Genomic DNA, 7,421 nt, shown 5'->3' on the forward strand with positions numbered 1-7,421 from the left:
CAATGTCTTCAAGTAGTCCACTCGAGATCTTAATCATTCCGAATTTCAAAATTCCCGGTGCAAACTCTACGTTCAAGTGCAAGTCTCTAAAAGCTTCCCACAACTCTTGTTGTCTAGCCATAATTAGTGAAGACACCGATACACTTCTTCTGCTCAACGCATCAGCCACTACATTGGCCTTCCCAGGGTGGTACTGCAGTGTGAAATCAAAATCCTTGAGAGTCTCCATCCATCGTCTCTGGCGCATGTTCAACTCCTTCTGATCAAACAAATATTTCAAGCTTTTATGGTCGCTAAACACGGTGAACGTGCACCCATATAAATAGTGCCTCCAGATCTTCAATGCGAAAACAACTGCGGCAAGCTCCAAATCATGGGTAGGATAGTTTCTCTCATGAATTTTCAATTGTCTTGAGGCATAAGCCACATCTTTCTTGTGTTGCATCAGGACACATCCCAATCCCTGGTGAGACGCATCGCAATAAACTTCATAGGATTCTTCTGATTGCGGTAATACCAAAACAGGTGAGGTCGTCAATTTTCTCTTTAGTAACTGGAAGTTTTCTTCACACTTCTCCGTCCATGCGAACGGTTGATCTTTTCTGGTAAGTTGTGTCAGTGGAGCCACAATCTTAGCAAAACCTTCGATAAACCTCCTGTAGTACCCTGCCAGTCCTACAAAACTCCGTATGTCAGTGACAGTCTGAGGCTGTTTCCAAGCAAGAACCGCCTCAATCTTAGCCGGATCTACAACGATTCCTTCCTTGGTTATCACATGTCCCAAGAAATTCACTTTCTCTAGCCAAAATTCACACTTCGACAGATTGGCATACAATCGCTTCTCGCGTAAAATCTCAAGAACTTGTCGCAAATGTTCTCCATGCTCTTCTTCAGTCCTCGAATAAATCAATATATCATCAATGAACACCACAACGAATTTATCAAGGAATGAATTAAAGATTCTGTTCATGTAGTCCATGAAAATTGCCGGTGCATTGGTAACTCCAAACGGCATAACCAGGTATTCATAATGTCCATAGCGGGTTCTGAAAGCTGTTTTCTGAATGTCTCCTTCCCTTACTCGAATCTGATGGTAACCCGACTTCAAGTCAATCTTCGAAAATATCGCGGCCCCTCTCAATTGATCCATCAAATCATCGATTCGTGGCAAAGGATAACGATTCTTAATAGTTGCCTTGTTAAGCTGTCTATAATCCACACATAGGCGCGAGCTTCCGTCCTTCTTCTTAACTAGCAAAACTGGAGCTCCCCATGGTGATACACTTGGTCTGATGAATTTCTTCTCCAACAAGTCTTCAATTTGGCCTTTGAGCTCATTTAATTCCAATGGCGACATTCGATAAGGTGCCATTGAAATGGGTCCCGTTCCTGGGTGCAAATCAATGAAGAATTCCACTTCTCTTACCGGTGGCAATCCTGGAATTTCCGTTGGAAATACATCCCGATACTCGTTGACAAGTATCACATCTTCTATATCCACATTTATCTTTGCCTCCACATTTGCCAGAGACAAAAACTCATGAGTCCCTTCACTTAGCGACACTCGGAGTTTGTTAGCAGCTAAATACTTAACAACTCCTGGTTCGGGGAAAAGAACCAATTTACGAGCACAATCCAAGATCACATAATGATAAGACATCCAATCCATACCGAGGATGACCTCGAGTGATTGTAGCGGTAAACAAATTAAATTAACCAAGAAATCCCTATTCTGTATAGTCATTCGACAATGTAAACATGCAGAATTTACGGTTAAGGTCTTAGCAGGTGTGGAAACAACCAAATCAAAAGGTAAAGCAGACACAGATAACTTCAAGCGATTCACACAGTCCATAGCAATGAAGGAATGGGTTGCCCCCGAATCAAAGAGTGCAGTTAGAGTGTTACCTGCAATCTCACAATCACGCTGAAAATTATTAGTTTTGAAATATTAATAATGATTTATTAATGAAACTGTGTTTAAAAAAAAAATTAAAACTAGTAAAACCTAAAAGGAGACCAATGGATTTGACCCATTTGTGAACCCTAATTGTTAATAAAATAAAACAAACAAAAGTAGGAAGGGAGTTGGACGACGGTCGTAAAACCAAAGAGAAACACAACAACAATCTATAGTTTGACACCGATGATCGATAATTGTTCCAGAAAAGTTTATCTGTTCTTGTCCAAATTTTAGTATGTCATTTTATTCATTTAGGTAGTCAAATAAACATATTTCCTCATATTTTTTAACCATCCAAATTTCTCTTTAAAATACCCGACTTCTCCGTTTATAAAATTCCTTAGTTTGAACCGTTCTCATTCACCGTAAGTCCGATTTGAGTGAAACCAACGCCAAAACGATCGTGTGAAAAATGGCTATTTTATCCACTGATTTTTTTTTTCTAATTTACGGTAAGTTTCCTTGATCGAATTTCAAAATTAATTTTTAGTGTCTTTTCATAATCTATTTTTTACGTTTACCTATAAATTGTCGAATTAGATCGATTGAAGGACAAAGAGTCAAAAAACAAAGGTTATTTTCTTGTGGAATCATATTCTTGTGTGAAAAGCGTCGAAATAAGGTAAGGGGTGAGAGAGCGTTTGAATTCATGAGTGTAATATATTGTGAGATGAACGGGAAAACTATATTTCTCAATGATTCATACGGGGCTCGCTACGTATGGCAGTAGCCCTTTGAGGGATAAATTAATTAATGTGAAAATATGGAAATAATCTGGGGCTCGCTACGTATGGCAGTAGCCATTTGAGTAATAAATTAATTAATGTACAAAATGGAAATTGTGAGATTAAAATTTGGAATATAAATAATTATAAGGTGTTGATTGATTCGTTATATGTGTGGTATTTAATTTTATTGTGATATTTGATTTAATTTCGCTAAATGTTGGGTATTTGATATTATTGTGATATTTGATTTAATTTCGTTAAATGTGTGACATTTGATATTATTGTGCTATTTGATTTAATTTCTTTAAATGTGTGGTGTTTGATATTATTGTGATATTGGTTGTTGAATTAATTTTATGCTTATGTTTGATTAGATGAGTTTAAATGATGTTATAATAAAAATAGATGTGTTGTGATAATTATATGTAATGATGATAATGTATGATTAATAATGGTGATGTGATAAATTTGTGATGAATATATGTGTTGGTGTATGATTGATGATAGTGATTCTATAAGTTTGTGATGAGTTTATGTGATGATGATGATGATGATGATGATGTGTGATTAATTATAGTGATGTTATAAATTGTGATGAGAATATTGTGATTTCAATTTGCGTTTGAGATGACGGTATTAATGGAGTATCATATACCAATGAGGGGAGAAAATAAATATTGTGAATTTGTGAAGTGGAGATTATTTTGTCATGATATAGGTAGGGTTTGACAAGCCTAGTGATTCCAGGGAAGTACAACTGAATGAGCATGATCGTGGCGGTCTGTTGTCGAGCCTTAAGGCAAGATTGTTAGACCTTCGAAGGTATTCGGGTGGGGAATTCCTAGGTGACTTGGAGGTAGCACTCTAAATGTCGGGAGCTACCACACAACACACGTTTATCTCGACTGTCACGTATATGTGTCTCGGGTTGAGTTGAGGGGATCTATGAGGATATGGCCAATTTGAATTGTCCGTCCACCGGGATGGTGGCATAGTATCAAGCCTCCTAACCAAGTACTTCAGAGTTAGAATGGTACCACATTGTGAAGTAGAGTCTAAGCTCATGCATAGCATTGCATTTCCTTGTGATTGTTCTATTGTGATTGATGTGTTTCAAAAGTAATGATAATTACTCTTAGATGATTTGATGCATATTATAATGAGATGATTATTTTACTTGAGTGAATTTGATGTTATAATATGATACTATTTTCTTAAATATTTTGATATATCGTAATGTGATTATGATACAGTCTATTATGATTGTTGCTTGTTCTTCTTACTTATATTATACTATTAACATGATTTCGAAAGTCACCTCCTTCGTTGTTTGTGTTTGACTGGCTTGGCCATGCGTTTGCAAAATCGCAGTTGTTACAAGTTAATGAGTCTTGAAGTTCAAGTTTAAGAGGAACCCCGCTCTGATAGGTGATAGTGGGAATAAGGGTTGTAATTTGTATTTTACTTATTTATTTTGAAACGACTTTTGTATGAAAACCATATAAGTACTAGTAAGTTTTTAGAATTAAATCAAGTAATTATACTTAAATCAAGCTTATTGAGATTGCACTAAGGAGTAAAGAAGTTTAAAGTGTTCCTTTTGATTTTTGAGAAACGTGATATCCTAAATTAAAAATTAAAGTATTTATTTTCTTGGAAACATATTTTTATTTATCTACTGCAAATTTTATATAAATATGATATAAATTATTATATATATTATTTTGGGGTTTACGGTATCACAACACTTGTATTTAATAAGCGCTGTAAAAGACACGCTATAAAATGTCATTTTTGACGTAGTGGAGACTATAACAAGCGAACTCGGTATTGAAAAAACAAAGGACCTAGGTTAGTACCTTAGAGATTCTTTGCTACATTAAAGGACAACTAAGCAGGCTTTCGCTCACATTGTTATTCCTATGAAGAAAAAGTTGAAGAGTTGGAAAACGAACAACTCTCATCTTCTAGTCGTGTAACGCTTGTGCAATCCTCATTGCCATCCATTTCTGTCACACAATGCAAACATCCTTAATACCTCTCTCGGCATGTAATGAAGCAAAACAAATTTGCATAAACTTCATTTGGGGAAGCAATAACAAGCAGCGTAAATGTCATCTTGTGGCTTAGGAGAAGATTTGCAAGCCCAAAAAGAAGGGAGGACTAGGGATCCAAAACTTGAGAACCCTAAACAAGGCTTATATGTGCGAGCTTGGAGTCTAATGGAAGATAGACACAAACTTTGGGTCCAGATCATTAGAGTTAAATATAATTGTGGTATTATCCTACTCTTGAGGTTGCCCTCCAATCTAGTTGTTTTCCAATGTGCAGTGGCAGAGATTAGTTGAGACATAGGTGGTGACGGTCACCTCAAAATCCTCAATAATTTTTTAAAAAATACTACTACTTTTCTTATATTTTTAAGAAACATGTGAGTTATAATTTGGATGAATCTAATTTACATATGATTTTGAGGAAACTTTTGTATATCAATTTAATTGAATGTAGGGAGGTAGATAAATTTTATAAGAAAAAATTATTTAGGTTAAAAAATTGAAAAAGGAATAATTATTAATTGTGACAAGATTGTGAAAACCAAATTATATAAGTTTATAGCATAATAGTGTTTTGATATTCGTTGATCGGTGTGATGAATTTCGATGATACATAACATAACCTATGTTAATAGATATGCTAATTAATATAAATATTGTAGTGTATGTTGTTGTAATTTTGAGTTTTATAATCAACATCTTTTACAAGTAAAATTGTGCTAAATGATGTGCATAATGTAGATTGATACGTGTAGATTCTCATTGCATCATATAAATTGGTACGTGTATATCACCATATGGTTAAAATCTATTTTATCTGATTTTAAATTATTAAATATGTCAACCAAAGTTTAGTATACTACCTCTTTATAATAAGAGTTAAGAGTTTAATCGTTTTTTGTAAAGCTACATTTTAAAATTTTTATATACAATATAATATTATATTTTTTATTTATCAATTAAAATTTTAAAAATTTGACCACCTAATGTTTTAGTTCAAGTTCCACCGCGGCCCGATGTATGGCACATTATAACAATGGAGTGGGCTGATGTGGTAGCTAATACTAGGCTGATTGTAACAACCCGTATTTTTTGTTTAAAACAAAGATCGAATTTCAGAAATAAAGGAATAAATACTTTTGGATAAATATTTAAGTCGTAATACAATGACAAAAGTCAACAATATTTACAAGCAGCAGAATAGTTTTTAAAATAAAAATCCAAAGTATTTGAACATCAAAATACACCGGGGATATGAGGCCTATCAGACATAGCTAATACCCCTGGGGTATTCTCGGCAGACACCTATACAAAAGCATTGCCCCAAGAATTTTAACTCCCCCACGTCACATCAAAAAGTGGTACACTGATCCATCAAAATAAAAGTCAAGCTGACAAAATGAGGTATAGGTACAATCTTCCAAATTGAAATAAATACATTCCCAAAAGAAAGACAACTAATCCCTATACAACCATCTAATATGACCATGCTACAAAAAACTATACAACCCAGGTGATCTCCACGCGCCCCGCAAGATCGTTCTGACACAACATCAGTCTGGTATGCCTAACTACCTTCCCATCTCCAAGGTACTACCAGGTTGGATGATCATGGTTCTCATTTGAGGGCAAAGCCCAGATTTCCACAATAATTGTAAAGGTTACCAACCGAAATTAATAAATATCACATAGCCTTTAAATTTAAATGCAAAAAATAACCTTTCATCTTATCATACTCCTTGAAAGGGTTTTCATATGTCAAACATGCATAAACAAGTTGAAAAATGAAGTTTTTAACAAAACTGCACTGTCGTATTCGAATACAACATCCTTGTATTCGAATACAGTGCTATTTTGTAAGTCAGTAGCAAAATCAGGACATCTGTATTCGACTACAACCTTCTTCTTGTATTCAAATACAATGTTGTTTCAAAAGTCAGTAGCAAAATCAGGACAACTGTATTCGACTACAACCTTCTTGTATTGGAATACAATGTTGTTTCATAAGTCAGTAGCAAAATCAGGTCAACTGCATTCAACTACAACCTTCTTGTATTCGAATACAACTGCAGAAAAATGCAGAATTCAATTTCGAAATAGTTTCGCAATCAATCACCACTTACAACAAATCCAAAACAATCACACTTACCAATTACGGCACAAACACAACAACAACTAAGTATACATACGCAATCATCACATTATATCAAACATGACTCACGTGCGAAGCAACCTAATGCAATGTGTATATGCCAAAATGCATGAATTCCGGAATTCAAACGAAAACCCTCCTCGAAGGGGCGTAAATCATAATTGTACCGCCTATCACAGACCAGTACTAATTACCGAGGTGTCATCTATCACAGGTCAGCACGGTTTACTAAAAAGCGTAAATCGTAAATGTACCGCCTATCACAGACCAATATTGTATACCGAGGTGCCACCTATCACGAGTCAGCATGATTTACTAAAATGTGTAAATCGTAAACGTACCGCCTATCATAGACCAGTACTGTTTACCGAGGTGCCACCTATCACGGATCAGCATGATTTACTAAAAAGTGTAAATCGTAAACATACCGCCTATCACATACCAGTAATGTTTACCGAGGTGCCACCTATCATGGGTCAACACGATTTACTAAAAATGTACAGTCTATCACAGAACTACACGAC

This window comes from Cicer arietinum, chromosome 2 (assembly GCF_000331145.2).
Source record: "Cicer arietinum cultivar CDC Frontier isolate Library 1 chromosome 2, Cicar.CDCFrontier_v2.0, whole genome shotgun sequence".
NCBI lineage: Eukaryota > Viridiplantae > Streptophyta > Magnoliopsida > Fabales > Fabaceae > Cicer > Cicer arietinum.